The 20,899-nt window shown below is 36.1% G+C and overlaps 1 pseudogene; it reads left to right on the top strand.

Moving 5' to 3' along the window:
- On the top strand, positions 1-464 carry LOC108296219 (annotated as a pseudogene).
- The last annotated feature ends 20,435 nt before the right edge of the window (positions 465-20,899 follow it).

The raw sequence follows: 20,899 nt of genomic DNA, 5'->3' as shown, positions 1-20,899 counted from the left end.
ATGCCACGTAGAAGCCAAAGCTACACCTCCTGCATGATCCTGCTGGCCGGCCAGGCCCCTCAGATGAAACTGCTCCCAGGCCAGCACCAGCTCAGCCACCAGCAGCGGCAACCCCATCTGCAGTTGGCTCTCCTGCTGCTGCACCCGGCAGCCAGGTGTGATGGCCCAGATGGCGACCACTGCAGCTGCTGTGGCTGTGGGCTCTGCTGTGGGGCACACACTGGGTCACACCAATACGCCATACTTTTAAAAGAGTTCATTACTTGGAGGAAGTAACAACGAACCTGTGAGGCCTGACGTCACTTACCAGGAGCCTGAAGGAACCCAGCTGGCACTACAGCAGCAGTCTTACTTCTATGAGATCAAACGTTTTTGGAGTGTGGCAGAACCGGGGTGACATCAAGCTCTGTAAGGGTTTCGATGAGGTGCCGAAACAGTGCCAACTTGCAAACAGGTTGGCCTAATCAAGAAGTTCAAACTGGAGAAATGGAAAACCAGCTCCCATAACCAAGATAATTTAGTATAAAATATAATTGATTGGGAAGGTATAAGGCGTAACCATCAGTTAAACCTGGCGTGTCATTCCTAGCTTCCTTGCTTCAGATTTGAAATGGAAGGGAGTGGAATTTGAGCTGGGCAAATGTTGATGTGGCCTCTCCTTAAACTAGCTGCTATGATTTTTTTATTTGTGAGTTAATTAGAATAAAGCGATTTTCTTACACACACACACACACACACACACACACACACACAAAGTTTTAGAGCAGAAATGAAAGGAAGTAAAGTATGCTTGGGAGAGGCCCAAGTGGGGAACTTGAGAGATTCATGTGTGTGATTTGACCTTTGACTTGGGGTTTTATTAGTTGTCATGCTTCCACGGGATTTTGTTCCTTCTCGCCTGATTCTTTTCTCAGGGTGGGCTGTCTGCATGTGCAGTGGCCTGTCAGCGCTTAGAAGGGACCACATGCACAATGTGTTTGCAGAAGTTATGACATGCTTACTTGAGGTGTTCTTCCCTTACCAGTTAAGTTTTCCTAGAGAAAGATCATACACCGGCTAAACTTCACTATTCTACCTCTTAGTGTGCGTGCTTGAGTCCACATGCCCAGCTCCTGAGGTCTTATTGGGAAGCTGTGATCACCAGTACCAGGTGCTTTCTATCTATCGGAAGAGTGCATTTCCCTGGCCCCAGCTGTGACAATCATTATTTTAGAGAGACAGTTTAACAAACGCCTGACCATGACATTCCTGCTAGGGGTGGTGGGGGAGGGGGGCCCTCTTTTGCGCTGCTCACGTCTGCCTAACAGCATCATCAGCAGGGAAAAGGAAACTTGAAATTGTAACCAAAGTACATTGATCTTCAGAAATCTATGGCTAATAAATCATAGTATTACGAATGGTGAGATAGCATTCAGAATGCAGGTCAATTTAAATAATTTTTAAAAACTGTGATTTCTAGTCCAGTTTCTAGTTTTAAAACAGTTCAAAGACACAGAAGTAATTGTTTCAAGAGTAAGCCTGTTCATCTTGGAGAAGGTTTCTACAGCACCATTATTTATGTATCATAATCATGACCCCATCCTTCCCTAAGCATCTGTAGATATTCTCTAGGGGGCCTATGTACTGGCAAAATAGGTATACTCAGATATTATACAATTGCAATATAATTTGCCATATTTACAGAAAAGCAGGTGAAGCTCATTTGAAGGACTGGATTGTAAAATTCAGCAGTCATATATGCTTGGGATAGCTACTCAATAACATACATTTGTGTTTGTTTGTTGTCATTCCCACCTCACTGCCCTTTTGCTTTGATCTTGTTTCTGGGATTGCATACCTAATAAAGTTGTGAGAATAAAATTTTTAATCAGGCTTTGCTTAGGGGAGAACACAGGCTCTGACAATTTATTCATCTCTGCACTAAAAAGCAGACAGTGGGATATATTTTTTGTTTTTACTTTGCAATTCAACACTTACATGCTTATACTATCTAATGATTATTTCTAAACCAACATTGATTTTCATAATAATTGTATCTCTGGAGAGTCAGTCATAATGCCATTCTTTGTTCCTTTCAAGATGTAGGGAGCAATTCCAGGAAGCGTTGCTCCCTCAATGAAAGAATTATCATAGCAGATCAAAGGATATATAAACCTTAGTTGCTACATGAGATGGCTATCCTATTTTTATATTTTACATTAGTAACCCAACTAATAGTAAAACAGTCCCTGGCCCTCATTCCATCATCTGGCATAGGATACAAAAGCCAAGAGAAAATTACATAAATGTACCTCCTCTTTCTTTTAGTTTACTTCACCCAGAGCTATACACCTTTATAAGTATTTGGCTATGGATTTCTTTTTGCATATGTATCTCAAACACTGGGATATTAATTTATTTTACCATATGATTTTTGCTGTTCTTCCAGGAAATACATATTCTCTCTTTTCAAAAGTTTACTCTATTTTTCCTATGCAAGCCGTGCTTCAGTCTGATACAACTGGAATTGTGTGTGTGTCTGTGTGTGTGTGTGTGTGTGTGTGTGTGTGTGTATTTAATTCCTCCCCATTATCTAATCCCTCAAGTTCACACACTGGCTTCATATTTTTCATCCTTTGATAGTCTGTTTAATTTTTTTTTCCTTGGTTCTTACTCTCAAGTAAATAGGTCAAATACACTTTCATTCATTCTATACATAGTCCCTTTTATATCACTGAGCATGGTTATAATGGCTGAGCTAAATAAAATCTGTATTTGACAATTTTTACATCTGGGTCATTCCAAAATTGGTTTCCTTAAATGTCGTTTATCTTGAAAAGCATAACATTTTTTTTCGTTTTCATTAATAGTTTTTTATTATTATACTTTAAGTTCTGGGGTACATGTGCAGCATGTGCAAGTTTGTTACATAGTTATACATTGCCATGGTGTCTGCTGCATCATTAGGTATTGCTCCTGATGCTATCCCTCTCCTAGCCACCTCCCCCAACAGGCCATGGTGTATGATGCTCCCCTCCCTGTGTCCATGTGTCCATGTGTTTTTATCATTTCCTAAATATTGTGGTGACCATATTGGAGACTCCATATTCTCTTATTTATATATTTTGAGAAAAGTCTCACTTTGTCACCAAGGCTGGAGTTCTGTGGCATGATCATGGCTCAGTTTAGCCTCAACTTCTGGGGCTCAATCAATCCTCCTGCCTCAGCCCCTCAAGTAGCTGGACCTACTGACATGTGCCACCACATCTGACCATTTCGTTTTCTTGTATTTTTTTGTAGAGACAGGGTGTCGCCATATTGTTTAGGCAGATCTCTAATTCCTGGGCTCAAGCAGCCGACCTGTCTTGGCCTCCCAAAGTGCTGGAATTACAGGTGTGAGCCACCATACCTAGCTATATTCTCTTCTAAAGAGCATTACCTTTATTTTTTTGTTCATTAGGTTTAGCAGGCAATTAACTTGATTGTACTGGTTATCAGATGGCAGGTAAAATCTGAACTGTTCCTTTATTTAACTAGGATGCATGTAGTCTTTCTTGGCTCTTACTTTATTTGGCAGTCAGCCAGAGATTTGCACAGCATTTATTCACAAATTTTCAGATTCCTTGTCTCTGCTTCTTCTCTTTTTAATTTTTTTTCTTAGACTTTGCATATTTTGTTATACTTTTAACCTCTTCCTCTAGTTCCTTATGTCAGAAATACTTCTTTCAGAACGTTGTCTAATATGGTACCTACTAGTGCCAACATCTTCCTTTTAATCCTTAATCTTTGCCCACTTTCCTGTGAATCTTCTATCTATTAAAATAACATCAAACCATTTCCACATATCAATCTGTAAAGGAATGACTTTAAAACACAGTTAGGCAAGGCACAGTGGCTCATGCCTATAACCCCAGCACTTTGGTAGACAGAGATGGGAGGATTTCAGCCCTGTTTGAGACAAGCCTAACCAATATAGAGAGATTCCGTCTCTATTAAAATTTTTAAGAATTAGCCAGGTATGGTGGCTTATACCTGTGGTCCCAGGTGATCGGGAGGCTGAGGTGGAAAGATCACTTGAGCCTGGAAGGAGTTTGAGGTTGGAGTGATCTTTGATCACTCCACTGTCCTCCAGCCTGAGTGACAGGATAAGACCCTGTTGAAAAAAAAAAAGGAGAGGGGGCAAGTTAGTTAATAACATGGGAGTATCTGAGATGCTAAATTACATAAGAAAATAAAATAATTTTGTTGTTGGAAATATAACTGTACTAACTTCATCAGAAATTGTCTCGGGAAAGAAAATGTAGGAACTCAGAGAAAAAAATAATACAGACCCTAAGCAAGAATACCCTCTAAGGTTGTCCTGGTAGTGAGATAGGGCAGGAGAAGGGAGCACTGGTGAGGGCAGAACAAAAAGTTTCCAACTCTCAACTGAATCAGAATGGTGACCACTTTTTGATGATGAAAAAGCCTATTGCCCATAGTTATCATGATTTTTAAGTTATTTTAATAACAAGACATTCCAAGCAAATCATCTGTGGTGTTTCCCAGCCACACCTTCTCTACCTTTCTTCTCTTGAAGAAGCAGGACACCTGGCGTTACCGTGTGTCACTAGGTAAAAGGCAATACGCATACATGGACACATCATGATCCAGCTGGCCAATTACATGCTGAAATTGTTCTGAACAGGATCTAAGGATTAAAACTAATGCAGAAGAAAAGAGTGTTCAAGCTTAAAATTTTTAATATTTCTCCAAATTTCAGTTACCATAATTCAAACATGTAATTTATCCATTAGGGAGCAGGAGGGGCATTCTGCTTTTTGCTATCAGATTACTGAAATAAAACTGCAGAGAATGATAAATTATTAGATGAATGTATTTTAATAGAAAATATTATACTGAAACATTCAGATATACTTACATTTTATTATAAAAGATAGACACTCAATGCCAGGTAGCCTGAGAGTCTCTTCTGTTCAACTCTTCATTTTCTGTCCTGAGGCTTTGCATCATATCTGCTGATACTTTATAGTGTACAGTCCACTAAAATATAAGACAGAATCGTCCTCCCTAAAGCTTATTCTTACTGTTGAAATGCTGGCTCCATTACAAGGGAATTTTCTCCTGGGGCTGAAGTACCTTTCTTGAGCTCTGATGATGTGTTTCCTTTCCAAAGTTTCATTGGGCTTGGGACCCATTCTTCTCTAGTCAGAATGCCAAACAACGAATCCTATACTGACTTCCTCCCCAGAGCAGCCTGAGGCCCACAGTTTAATTTAAAACATGTAAACGGTAATAATTGGAAACTGCAGGGAACCAAGACAATTTGTTAAATCTGCATACCTGTGAAGCAGAAATAGCTGAATTATGAAAGTCAAGTCCCAAACAAGAATGGTTCATTTTATATTGTTCAAAATGAAATCTCTGTAATCAATAACACCAGGATAGAAAAAAAAATAACCATTTTAGAGAAAGCTCAGGCCTTAAATGTCTAGGAAAGTAGAAAAAGAAAGGAAGAGGAGAAGGGGGAGGAAAAGGAGGAGGAGGAGGAGGAGAAAGGAAGAAGAAGGAGGAGGAGGGAAGGAGAAGGAGGAAAAAGAAGGAGGAGGAGGGGAAGGAGGAGAAGGAGAAGGCAGCGATAAGGACGTTGTTGTTACACACACGCAAACAACTCACACATCATTCTAGAGTCAGGTGACCTTACAAATTCAAATTCACAATTTGGTCTCAGATATGGTATCATTTGTAGGTCCTTGACTTTAATATTCTCTCTTGTCATTCTCAGAATTACTAATAATACACAATTTATACATACATTGTTTCATCAAAATTCTAGCAAGATAAATGGCAAGAGGCAAGGTAACTGTAGAAGTCGAATTTTAAGAAAAATGACCTCCAGTAGTATAGCCCCACAAGAAAACACAAAATTTAGAAGATAGGAGGTGAAGTCTATCTTTACAAAGAATAAACAGTATCTGGAAAAGGGTACCAAAGGCACTTAGCTTTCCTGGGTTCAGCTTACAGCATGGAGTGAGGATTAAGTTAATTAAAGGAAAAGAAACAACAATCAGTAAATCCAACAGACAGAGCTCAAGCTAAGTGGACATGCTGAAGCATCTTTCGATAGGCCTCCTAATTTGAAGAGTAAGTGGTCATCTGAAGAAAGTGAAGTCCTAAGCCATCATCTGTAATACAGGTTGGTTTCCTTGACAGTGAATGCATTTCGTAAGCATTAAATATTCCACCTTGCAGAGACTGCCAACCTTCTTTGCATTTTTGCTCCATTGAAGAGAAACTTGGATTTATTACAAACTAAACTAAAATAAAACCATGAACAAAGTTCTATGCAGTTTGCTATAAAGTGTTGCATTATAAGGCATAGTGGATGTCGCTAAGAAATAAGAAATAATCTCTGGAATTTCTTTTGAAAATAGGGAAGTTGCAGTAGTCAATAATTGGTCTAATATTTATAATAGTTTACACTCTTCTAACTTCAGTAGGGTTATGACAATATTACTGAAAGACACACTGAAATAAAATAGTTATTATGTGGGACTTATATTAAAGTATTATCTCATTAGGTAATGTAATATATCGTCTCATTCCAACATCCCCTCTTATTTCCTAATGTCGTTCATCTGTTGCAAACAAACAAAAAAAAAAAAAAAACCCACTATATGTAATAGGTATTATTTAGTTGTAGAAAATATAATATTTCGGAAAAGTAAACTTTCAAAGCTATACTACAGCTAAAGCTGCATAGATTGATTATTCTTAAATGTTGCAGACTTTTGCTGATCTGATTCACATTCAGCTGAAAGTAGAGCTGTCACTATTTGGTGACAAACGTGTATTTTGAAAATCCTTTTCTTTTTTTTTTTTTTTTTTTTTTCTTGGAACTCCCAATAGGAAACTAATTCTACTTGTTCTTTTTCAAATACTGTATTGCTTGAAGACTTTGACAAACTGTATAATGATGGGTTTAGTCCCTAGTAATGAATGTCAGGATCCTAACAATAAGATCCAACAAACAATTTGAAGTGATGTAATGCATGGTGATTCTGTGTAGAGTATACACAGAGTCTGACTGGCCTAAATAATTACTGGAGTTTGGCGAAGATACAGCATGCACAACCCACTACGATGGTACCTGCTGGGACTGTGCATTATTTTGAAAAATAATAGGTTCTTTCAAAGAAATGAAAGCTTTATAGTACAGTAATTGAATGCAGGCATCAATACATTTGCTTTCTTTGTGTTCTTGAGAATCTCTTTATTTTGGGGTTTTGTTTTGGCCCCCCTGTTATATTTTAAGGAGTTCCCATTAATCTCAGCATTATTATTTGTTGAGTTCCTTCAAAGAAGAATCAGTACTTGACATTTTGGAAAATATACTTCGGAAGAAAACCAAATATGCCTCTAGGGACTATACCTATGTATTTAGTACTTATTTTACATAGTATATGAAGATTATAGGTAAGGTAATTACTTACATATATCATATTCATCTGATATATATGTGTATGTGTGTATATATATATATATATATACACACATACACATATATATCTGTTGAGATTATATATATATATATATATATATATATATATATATATATATATATATATATATATATATCAACAGAGAGAGCAAAAACATGTTTATGTACTACATTGATTGTGGAATTTTACAAGGTTTTTATTCTACAGTTTTGATTTTCAAACTCTTTTGATTTTTTATGCTGACCTTTCTGCAGTTTGAGCATGGTCTCATTCTAGACAAAGAGGTAGGAGTGTTACAATGGATTGAGGAGCAATGGGGCCACACAGACTGCTGGAAGAGATTATTTCATTTTTGCTTCTATTGAAGGACAAAGAAGCCCACAGGAAAATAATTTCCATAGCTTTTTTTATTTCAAGAAAGTAGTTTGAGAGACAGAAACTTTATGATAGGACCCCAGGCACTGTCCCTGCTGGGTTATTGTTGGACATTTGAATAAATTAGACCACTGGAATCTATCAGAAATAGCACTGTACCTAAATTTCAAGAAAAGGTGTCTTTCTGTGTTTCCCAAAGTGTGACTCATTTTTAATTACACTGCCTGATCTGAAAAAAGGGGACACAAAGTTGGCATGTTTTACTATTCAGATGGCGAGGACTAGGTCAGGTCTAGGTCTTTCAGAAAGTTTTAAAATTATGTCTATAAATGCAGAAGCTTCCTGACAGATGAGACAGTACAGAAATAGAGCATTTGGGTCTATCATTAAAGGATTAAGGGATACAGAGCAATTCTTACTTTTTAAAATTATTTTTTCAAGTCAAGTCATTTGCTTTAATTTTTTCTTTACCAATTGCCCTTTCTGTCTTGTGGATTTTGAAACTTTGGTGCATTCTGTTTTACTGTCTCTGTTTTCTCATGGGGAAATGAAATTGATTGTCAGAGTGGGGAGTGCCATGTAGCCCAAAGACAAGTACTTTTTCTTTATTGGGTATGAAGCTGTAGAATGTTTCTTCTGAAGCATTTTTATTATTTTCATTAAAGCAATACTGTGAGTTATTTTACGAGTTTTATATATATGCACATATATCTCATATATATTTTACATGTTAATACACATACACAATTACCTTTTGAGATATATACATACACATATTTAGTGCCTCATATTGATAATATTTTAGACTATATATGGAAAGGCAATGAAAATATTCCAAGCAATTCTCTCTGTTGGTATGCAGTTTCTTTTACTGTTTGCTTTATTCAGTGAAAAGGCAAGAAGTCTATATAAATAATATAAATAAAATGCCTTTCAGGAAAATGACAAAATAAAGACTTTATCAATAAATACATATTTTTAAATCAAATCTAGCTACCCAAATATCATACTGTATTTACATTTTTCCCACAAATATATAAGAAGTATCAGTTCCTGGAACAAAGTGAGAAATCAATACGTTTGGTAAGATTCGGCTATGTGCTACTAGTTTAACATCAAAGGGAAACCTAATAGCGAACTGCATAACAGATAGTCCTTTCCTCTACATACATACAAATGTGCCTTGGAATATGCATCACTATCTTGTGTAGCTCATTTTACAAAGAAGATACACACACGTATAGCTCCCCAATGTGTGTGTTTGTGTGTATATAGCTAACATTTAAAATAACTGAAAATCTAACTCAGTGTGAATGTATCCTTTGTCATCGAATCCACAGTCTACAAATAAAAAGACATTTTGTTTTTAGAGCATTGTATTATTGCTGATTTAATTCATGAATTTGTTTCATTATCATTAGTGGTGTTTAATTTTTCTAATGTATGATAACGAACATGTATGTGAAGATAGTTAAGCCATATTTGGCGCTTAGAAAATTTTGACACATGGATACAATCCTAGTAGAAATTGTGATAATATTTTTGCTAAATAAAAATGGCTTTTTAAGCAAGCATTTAAATTTCATATTGTAGACAGTATGGCACCTTGTAAGAAAAAATAAAAACAAAACAGGTGTACCAGTTAGCAAATTCCAAGTTGTATAATATAATACATATTTACTTCATTCTAATTTTGTAAATTATATATATAACTATAATGTGTGTTCATTGTGGCACTGTTTATAATAGCAAAGACTTGGAACCAATCCAAATGCCCATCAATGATAGACTGGATAAAGAAAATGTGGCACACAGATACCATGGAATACTATGTAGCCATAAAAAAAAGATGAGTTTATGTCCCTTCCAGGGACATGGATGAATATGGAAACCATCATTCTCAGCAAACTGACACAATAACAGAAAACCAAACACTGCCTGTTCTCACTCACAGGCGGGTGTTGAACAATGAGAACACATGGGCACAGGGAGGGGAATGTCACACACTGGGGTCTGTCAGGGGATGGGGGACTAAGGGAGGGATAGCAGGGAATGGGGAGATTGGGGAGAGATAACATTAGGAGAAATACCTACTGTATGTGATGGGGGGATGGAGGCAGCAAACCACCACGGCACGTGTATACCTATTAACAATCCGGCAAGCTCTGCACATGTACCCCAGAACTTAAGGTACGATTGGAGGAAAAAAAGAAAAAAGTAAAGAAAAGAAAATCTGCTAACATGTAAGTTTCTCTGTTTTTATATACTGAATGTAATCAAGTCCCCAGTCAGCTGGAGGAACTTTTTATAAATTTCAGTAGCTGTGTTTACTCAATAGGAAAGATTCAGTAAGGAGTAAAATTTTGTCCTCTGAGTCAACATAAATCTCTGTGTTCCACAAAGACCCTCTGCGTCCTCCTCATTTCCAGGCTACAGATCTATTGGTTCTTTCTCAGCTGAGTTTTCTACCTTTCTTCAGGCTAGAGGGAGAGATTAGAAAAACATTTAGGGGCTTTCCCCACTGTGCTGGATCATTTGAAATTGTGAAGGATTGTAACAGACTCTCTCAAATGGTCCCTCCACACCACAGCACCACTCCTGGACAGCTTCTGCCATTCTGTGGTGGCACAGAAAACTCCATGAGGCTTGCTACCACCAAGCGCTCCAAAAGGGGAAGGATACAGGCATCTCAAATGTCCAGTAGGCTCTGTGAATTTTATCACTTTCATCAACCACATCCAGAGCTCAATATGAGAGAACAGATAGAAGGATTTCCTGAGAGGTTAATTGAACATTTCTTTTTAGTATTTATTGTTTTTGTTTTCTTCCTCTGTTTCCTGCATAAAGTCATTTTCTCAGTTTAAGTATTTCAAATAAATTGCTAATAATGTGTTTCAAATTTCTTCAAGAAATATTTTAATTTTAATCCAAGATTTATATAATTGAATGTGGTATTTGTTGTTAATTTGTTTAACAACTTCAGGAATTTAGATTCATATAATATTCGAGGGAAGGACGTCCATGGTCTATAATATCAAAAATAACATAGAAATAATATAACATAAAATGATTTGATAAAAGTAATCTGAAAATAGTGTCTTTTACTTAATTGAAATATCCATCTGAGTGAATATTCTGTTAAAGTTTTCTAACACTCTTCAGGAAAATCTTGGCATTATGAATTGCCTGAGAAATGTATGTGGTCATTAATTTTTCAACATTATTCAGTAATCCCCTCTTTTTTATGATTTCAGTTACCCATGGTCAAATGCAGTCTAAACATGCTAAATGGAAAATTCCGAATAAACAATTCATAAGTTTTAAAATGCACTCCATTCTGAGTAGCATGATGAAATCTAGTGCTATTTTACTCCATTCTGCCTGGGACATGAATTGTCCCTTCCGCTCGTTAGGTACTTAGCTGTCTTACCAGTTAGGCGCTTAGCTGACTACCATTAATCAGATCCACTGTGGTAGTATCTCAGGGCTTGTATTCAAGTAACACATTTTTTTTTTTTTTTTACTTAATTTGACCTCAAAGTGTAAGAATAGTGATGCTGGTATATTTTCATAATTATTAATATTCTATTTTACTGTAAGTTATTGATGTTCATCTTTTACTGTGCCAAATTTATAAATTAAATTTTAACATGGATATGTATGTACAGGAGAAAACATAGTATATATAAGTTTGGTACTAACTGTGCCTTCAGGCATTCATTGGGGGTCTCTAAATAAACTCCCCACATAAATAATGGTAAGCTACTGTATTATAATTAAGTTTCAAATACCTGTCTTTAATATTATTTAAGTCTTTAAGATATTTTAGCTATTTCATTTTCTCTTTCATAATTGCATTATAATTTTGTTTTCTGATTTTTAATTTTCTTCATGAGATTTTCCAAATTTTTGTCTCTTTTAATGCTATTTTAAAGAGACAAAAACTTTGAAAATCAGATGAAGAAAATCCGCATCATCTAAGTGTTTGACAATTCTTTTCGCTCTATTTCATTAACGTCAACTTAAGACTCTGTTTTTTGGTTCTCACTTCTTGTTCTTGTCAACTTGTAGCTCTATCTGTCTTTTGCTTCTCACTTTAACGTATGGTCTCATAACCTTTATAATTATATGATTGACATGTATTTTATCAAAGTATATAATTTTTCTAATATTGATTTTTTAAAACTCTGACTTATCTGCAAAGTGCATTTTCAGTTAATTCATATTAATTTTGATAAGTTTGTCTTTATAAAAAAATTTATATTTTGTTTATAAAACTTTAACATTAATGTTCTCTTTGAGCAGGGTTTTAATAGAAATAATATTCATTAGATTAATGTACCAAAGAGATTTCAGGGATTTTTTTTTCAGATTTCTATTTTTTTCTGAGGCAATCATAAAATTATAGCAATTATCATAACATATAAGATAATTTAGATTGGCAGTTCTGCAGATAAAAATATATGATATACAATTAAATCTGAATTTCAGTAAAAGGTATTTTTTAGCAGATGTTCTACATGCTATTTGACACAATTATGCTAAAATGCCTTATTTTTCTGAAATTCTAATTTAACTAGATTTTCTATGTTATATTGGGCAACATTAATAACAGTGTTTTTAGACTTAATTATGGCTAATTTTTCTTTCTGAATTTGTTATAAAAGCAGAATTTACATCATTAAATTTTTATAAAGCACAATAAATAGCATTCCTTTTACATACCTGCTGTGAACAAACTAAAAAATTAGACAAAAGAGTCAGACAACAGGTGGAAAATTAACTTTATCACAGATAAAAGCTAGGCAACATAATGTCAATTAACATGATAGCCAAAATAATCATGCTGATTCTTTAGCCCTTCTGTCTGGCCTGAAGAATTGATTATTTAAATGAACACTACATCCTCAGATTCACTTACTCAGATGGCTACCTCAGAATAATACAGTGCCAAAGAGAAAGAGGAAATATGCAAATTTTTACAATCATGGTATTTGACATGCAAGCAATGATTATTGGCTCATCAAGAAGGTAATTTACCTCTGTGGGGAAAAGCACAAGCTATTTTAACAAGTCTAGAGTATTTAAGGAAAAAATATATCAAGAGGAAGCAAAGCAGGATGGCCAGATAGAAGCCTCCACAGATCATTTTCCCTGCAGGAACACCAAATTGAACAACTATATATACCAAAAAGCTCTTTCATAAGAATCAAATATCAGCTTAGGTACTATCTTGGCCACAGTGAGATCTTGGAGTCCCTGATTTCAAGGCTTTAGTTCTTGGATGGCAATTCTGGACATACCCTGGCCCAGAGGGTAGCATACTGCATTGAAGGGAGAGTTCCAGGCCTCCCAGAATTCATCACAAGCTGAATGAAAGATCTTGGACCTTGAGTGAGTATCAGCAGTATCCAGGCAATACTTGCCAAGGATCTGGAGTGGGGGAGTGGTGGACATGGAGAGAGACTCCTTGACTTATGGAAAAGGGAAGGAAGAGTAGGAAAGACTTTGTGGCTTGAGCACCTGCCTAGCCACAGGAGAACAGAGTGCCTTGTATATTCCTAATACTTCTGACTCCAGGCCCTGGCTCCTGAGTGACATCTTGGGACCTGGCCAGGACAGGAGGAATCTCACCATTCAGAAGAGAAGGACACAAGGCTGGCTGGTTTCATCATCTGCTGTTTGTAAAGCCCTAAGGAGTTGACAAAACACTGATGGTAGCTTGGAAGTAGTTACTACAGGACGTGGGTGAGATCCAGTGCTTTGCTGGGCTGGATTGAGTTCTGACCCAGCATAGTCCCAGTAGTGGTGACCACAGAGTTGTTTGTGTCTCCTCTCCCCCACCTTCAGGCAGTTCAGCACAGAAAGACTACATTTGTTTGGAAGAAATTAAGGGGGAAAAATAAGAGTCTCTGTCTGGTAATATAGATAATTCTTTGGGATCTTATCCAAGGCAGTACCTCTATAGCTCTACAGGACCCATGACATTACTGGGCTTGAAGTGCCCCTTAATGCAAGTATAGCTGTAGTAACCAAAAACTTAGGTCACAACACTTAAGTCCCTTTAAGTAACTAAAAAACAGTCCCAAGACAGATAGATTCAAAAAAGCCAGACTGTGAAGGCTTACAATGAAGACCCAACTCTTCAATGCCCAGAGACTGATGAACATCCACCGGCCTCAAGACTATCTAGGAGAACAGGATCTCACCAAATGAACTAAATAAGGCACCAGTTACTAATTTTGGAGAGATAGAAATATCCTTCCAAATATTAGGAGAGATAGTTCACAGAGAGAATTCAAAATGATTGTTTTGAAGAAATTTACAATAACACAGAAAAGGAATTTCAAGTCCTATCAGATACATTAAAGTTACTGAAATAATTAAAAAGAATCAGGTAGAAATTCTGGAGTTAGAAATTGCAATTGTCTTACTGAAGAATGCATCAGAGACTCAACAGCAGAATTGAACAAGCAGAAGAAAAAAATAACGTTTTGAAGACAGGCTATTAGAAAACACATTGTCAGAGGAGACAGACGAAGAAGTAAAAAAGAATGAAGCATGGCTACAAAATCTACAAAATAGTCTCAAATGGACAAATCTAAGAATTATTCATTACTGGTCTTAAAGAGGAGAGAGAGAGATATGTATACAAAGTTTGTTTAAAGGAATGATAACAGAGCGTAGCAGGAGTGGCCACGGGAAATGGATCTCTCGGACACCAAATACAGGAGGAAGGTTTATTCGGCTGGGAGCAAGGTAGCATAGCTGCCTAACAGCCAAGCTCGTCTAACTAAGGGAGGTTCAGCCTTTATATAGGCTTATACTTTTGATGTTACACGTGGAAGAATCTTAGGTTTATAGCTTTAGAAATCACATATGAAAGGGTTCCAGTTTACAGTTTTAGGACTCACATGTGAAAAGGTCTCTGTTTACAGTTTTAGGAATCACATATGAAAGGGTTCTGGTTTACAGTTTTAGGACTCACATGAGAAAAGGTTTCTGGTTTGATCTTGTTTTAAGTAAAAAGAGTGCTTTCTGGAGAGTTTCCCCAAGGCCTAGCCTGTCACCTATAGGAAAGTAAAACCAGAGGCGCCAGTTGGTCAACCTTTTCTTCTATTGAAATGCAACATGATAGTCAAAGGGCAAGCTGATCTGAGAAGCCTGGGTCTCCCTCTTCAAGAGTACATCCCAAGTACAAGAATTATGGACTATCAGGTGAAATTAACCAAAACAAGACTATCTTGAGACATTTAATAATCAAACTCACAAAGAACAAAGATGAAGAAAAATGTCTTCTGGTACCTGACTGTGAACTGAGAACTCAGTGAATAGAGAGAGCATCTTAGTGCCAAGATAACTGCTATTGTCTGGAATGGTCTCCCACCTTTCAGGACTGTTGATCAGAATACAGGAAACTTAAACACTCCCTTTAATCAGAGAGTAAATAAATTAGTAAACAACCAGTTGGCTTAATATGACATCAATAATTTTCCCTCTCCTTTTTCTTCTCATGGCAAAACACTAGACAGCCATGCATTGTACACATTGGCAATCATGCACTATGTAACCATGTTTCAGTCAATGACAGACTGCATATATGATGATGGTTTCAAAAGATTATAAAATTGTATTTTTTTTGCTGTACCATTTATATGTCTTATTCTCACCTGAGGTCAGGAATTTGAGACCACCCTGGCCAAGATGGTGAAATTCTGTTTCTACTAAAAATACAAAAATTTTGCAGCCACATGCCTCTGATCACAGCAACTCTGGATGCTGAGACAGAAGAATTGCTTGAACCTGGGATTAGACATGTTTAGATACACAAATACCAGAAGACATTTTCACAACAAGCTCAATGTTTTTAGATATATATATATATATATATATATATACATATATATATATGTATACATATACATATGCATAAAACATAGACTAGTGCATAATCTTTGTGAGATACAAACACAAATAAATTTTATTTGCTATTGCAGCTGGAGTGGGAGAGGACAATTCTAGAGCCTATCTTACTACAATGCTTTGTACACCACAGGCCAAGAAACTAATACAAGTTTTCTACCAAGTGCCAAATATATCCATTCAAATATATATTCAGAATGAAAAAAATCATTGCCATATTGGCCATTGACCCGGAGGATCTGTTACAAGGCAAACGTTGGCAGGTACTTGTTATTACCTTACCAGCACATCCTCCTCTCCCACTAACCACCCCAATCTCACATGAGAGTCATAATGACACTTCAAGTAGCCTGATAACAATAACTTAGACCCCATTTCCTCAAACTATCTGGTCATTGCTCTTTACCCTGCATTTTGTTGCCTTAATAAATTGTAGGAGATCAGAGTGGTGGGAGAAGCTACAGGGAAAGGAGCAGGTTTTTCACAAGGTCAGAAGGCTCTGTAAAGCTTCTGGGGAGAATGAGCCAAAGGAAGCTGTTCTCTTAACCTGAGGCAGAGAGCAAAGAGTAGGTACAAGGGAGTATAGGAGAATTTACCTAAATAGATTTATTTATGATGTTTGGAAACTGACCTTTGATCATCCCTGCACAAGACTGCTCCCTGTAAGGGGAAATATTAATGTTAATTACTCACCAATTGTGTTGGCTCCAGGCTGTTGGCATTCTGCTTGTACTAACTAAAAGCAAGCATCTCCAGCTGTTAGAGGTTGCTCTCTTTGACCGTTAGAATTGGTAGCTCTCTAGCTGCTTTTACACTGTATACCTGTGTTGAGTACTGCTTTCATCCTTCGCTCAGCCAAGGTCTGCAGGACAGAGCTGGCAGTGCAAAGAATAGAAAATGGGGAGACGTAGGATATCCGTCAGAGTGGTGGGAGAAGGTGTAGGGAAAGGATCCAGCCTTTTAAGGCCAATCTACAACAAATGGCTATAGACTTTTTTAAGTAGACTCTTAAAAATCATTCAGATGTACATATTCTTGGGTAATTCAGGGTGCATCTTCTTGGAGAACTGATTTCTTCTTCAGGTCTGGAACTGGATTCTGGGACTGATCACTGGATCAATTCTGAGAACTGGAAAAGATATTTTAACATGTAATAGAACAACTTTTCTCACCATCCTTATAATTCATCTTTATACGTTGTGATTCTTTTTAATCTGCTTTTGTTGGCTGCTATTCATCTGGCATCTAGTTATATTGTGTTCTATTTACCATCTCCATGTCTCTTTGCAGGTTAGGACCCTTTGCCTGCAAATTCAATCTTTCTGTTTATTTAAAAAGTGTAATTGTGGTTAATTGACCCCACCTGGACTTTATTAGTTTAAGATCCTATTATCTCCATTGCTATTAGGAGCCCAGTTTTGCAGTGGTGTTTCCTACCATCAGCCCTGGCAAACAGGGGAGAACCACCACTGTCTCATTACTGCTGATCTCTCTCTCAAGCAGTACATTCCATTTCACTTCTCTCTGGTCCCTTCCATTGAACACAGGCAGCTGAATGATATTTATAACTGTCGTATCATATAGCCAGTTACCCAAAGCTTTTGTTTCCTGTTACCCTCTTTGATAGCAGTTCTTGTATTTAACCTCAATCATGCATTCTTTGCTTTCTCCAAAATGCCAAGTACATATTAGCAATACCTTAACAAGGTGTCTCAGAGTTTTCACCAAACTATTTAATCTTACAGAGGAGATAGAATACACATATTTCTAATTTTCTTTATCAAACTTTATGTGTCACAGTCCACTCTTGATTCAGCACACTCAGAAACAAGGATCACACATATTTGTCCAGCTCCTCTCTGCTAGGTCCTGCAGCTCCTTTCAGATATAGCCCTACATATAAATAACTGGGTTGATTTATGAGTTTACCCTAGCATTGGTTTGATTTCCAGGAGGATGCATGAACATAATTTTCAGTGTAGGTCTGCCTTAAAAACTGGAGACCTTAGTATCCTTAGCAAGCTAACACAGGAACAGAAAACCCAAAACTACACTTATAAGTGAGAGCTAAATGATGAGAAAACTTGGAAACATAAAGGGGAACAACAGATACTGGGACTTTCCTAAGGGTGGTGGTTGGTAGGAGAGAGAGAAAATCAGGAAAAATAAGTAATAGATACTAGTCCTAATACCTGGGTAATGAAATAATCTGTTCAACAAATTCCCATGATGTGAATTTACCTATATAACAAGCCTGCACATGGACCCCTAAACTTAAAACAAAAGTTGAAAACAAAAAGTTACAGCCCTGTACGTTATCTTCAGAGAAGAGGAGATGGTTACCCTTTAAGAAGAAAAATGAGAAGCCACAGGCTTCAGGGGAATCTGAAACTTCAAAATATTTAAGTGCATCAAGCCAGATGTCAAATTTCCAGTCTCAGCAACCCTTCTCAAAAATATCTCCAACCTTGGTATATCAGAATTTCTTGGGTTTTGAATGTAAACATTTATGCTGCTAGGACATGCTTATGAGTAAGTATTAAATTTTTTTCTTCTCACAGACTGCAGGAGATGAGATTCTCCTTACCTACTGCCAAAGAGGCCTAATTACACTTATCACCTTAAGTTGGTGATTAATTATATCCATAATCTCATTTTTTTTTTCTTCAAGTTCTAGGATATACAATAAAGTAAGAAAAAAATAAAAATATTCTTTTGTGGTAGCTTTATGTCAAGTCTCTGAGAGTTTCAAGAAAAGCTTTAATAAAAATACCAATGTATTATATGGAATTTGCATAAACTTAGATACATAAAGACTAAGCAAGATATTAGTATTTAGGGGCAAAATAGCAATATAATAAAAAGAATATTATTTCATAACCATGGCAAATTTATTCCAGTGATGTAAGACTAGTTTAACATTTAAAAATAAGTTACTTTAATTTGTTACATTAACAGAATAATGGAAATAAAAAAAATATTTTGTTAAAATTTGGTATGTCTTCTTGGCAAAAACACTCAACGAATACACAGAGAATGGTAACTTCTCGATCAAAATAAGGATATCTACAAAAATTTAACATATAATTATTAAGCTTTATAGTTAAGTATTTAGTTATTTCAACTAAATTTGGAAATAAGAAAAATATTTTCATTCTTACCACAGGTAGAAAACATTGTACTGAAAATCTGAGACAATATGATAAGACAACTTCCACACTCTGCTTCCTTCAAACAGAGATTCAATGAAAGTGGTAGAACTATCTTTACTCATAAATTGTGTAACTGTGTATATGGAAAATTTAGTGTATTATACAAACATACTATAACAATTAATACATGTATTTAGCAATGTCATTTGTTGAAAGAGCAACAGATAAGTATCAATTTAACATAAAATACTTGCAATAAACAAATATTCAAAATTGAATGTTTAACTTACCATTTTCAACAGTATCAAAAACAATGAATAAGTAGAAACAAAGTCTAAGAAAAATATGGAATAACTACATTGAAAATAGATAGAATATTTCACCTAGAGAAATTAAAGATGATCTAGATTAATAGAGACATACCATGTTCATTAATTTGTAGACTCAATATTGCTAAGATGCCAATTCTTTGCAAGTTGCTTCATATAATTAATAGAATCCTAATAAAGAACTCAAAAAAATTTAGTAGAAAATTAAAACATGTATCAAAAAAATTCAGATGAAAACTCATAGTATATATATTAATCAAGATAACCTGGAAGAAAGAAAACAAATTTGGAGGTCATGCATTAAGCTTTACAATTTACTGCAATGTAATTTTATGACAGTGTGTTATGGACATAATGACATCAAACATACCAGTAAAACACAATAAAGAGTCAATAAGTATGAATACACATATGTATAAACTTGCTATGTGAAAAGCACATCAGCGTAATTCCATGGGAGGAGAATGTTTTGGTTTTGCTTTTAATAAATTGTGTGGGGCAGTTGTGATAGATCAATCTGGTTTGGTTACAACAAAAACAAAAACACATAAATTTTAACCTAAAAACACAAAAGTTTTAAATCATAAAGCATATGAAAAGTAAAAGCTTCTTCAATTTCAAAGCTTCGAGAAGAAAAGTAGGAGAAAATTGTAACATTTGAGTAGGCAAAGATGTTTTAAATGGACTTAAAACCACTCATCACAAAATCAAATAAAGATCTTCAGTTTGACTGCTTTTTGTGGTAATAAAAGAGAAAGTAAAGCATAGTCCTCATACAAATGGATGTTGAATTGAAGACATTGCCACAGAGCAGGACCCTAAAGTGTGATACTTCCAAAAAGAATGGTGAAAATAAAGGGGCAAACCAGCCAAACCATCTTTACACTATGGAAGAAAGTCACTTCAGCACTAAGACTTGGGAGAAGAAAAATCTTTTCCCTGAGGAGGTGTGGCGACAAATCCAACCTCACTCAGATTTGAGTGAGAGCTTTAAGTTTTATCCAATAATGTAATGACATTGGTGTTTAAAACTTTTACTCTTGATGATACTTTTATAGTCAATATAAAATGTTAAAATTATCAGCTGTATCTCTGTGCTTATCATCTGCTTTTATAAAACAATTATTATGGCTATAAACATTAAGATTCAGTCATTTTATTTTTCAAAATTATCTCCTCTAAATTGTAAGTTGCTTAAGAGCAGGGACCAACTCTTACTAAGCTTTTAATAGCTTATCAGCAAGCAGAATAACTGGCAAACAAGTGATGAGTAATTATTGAATAAAAGTTACAGAAAAGGGCCGGGCGCGGTGGCTCAAGCCTGTAATCCCAGCACTTTGGGAGGCCGAAGCGGGTGGATCACGAGGTCAAGAGATCGACACCATCCTGGTCAACACGGTGAAACCCCGTCTCTACTAAAAATACAAAAAATTAGCTGGGCATGGTGGCGTGTGCCTGTAATCCCAGCTACTCAGGAGGCTGAGGCAGGAGAATTGCCTGAACCCAGGAGGCGGAGGTTGCGGTGAGCCGAGATCGCGCCATTGCACTCCAGCCTGGGTAACAAGAGCGAAACTCCGTCCCAAAAAAAAAAAAAAAAAAAAAGTTACAGAAAAAAAGTAGGGGTTAAAACTTGGGATGT

Source organism: Cebus imitator, unplaced genomic scaffold (assembly GCF_001604975.1).
Source record: "Cebus imitator isolate Cc_AM_T3 unplaced genomic scaffold, Cebus_imitator-1.0 Scaffold691, whole genome shotgun sequence".
NCBI classification, from domain to species: Eukaryota; Metazoa; Chordata; class Mammalia; order Primates; family Cebidae; genus Cebus; species Cebus imitator.
The sequence above is the reverse complement of the archived record's forward strand: the minus strand, read 5'-3'. Positions and strand labels throughout refer to the sequence as shown.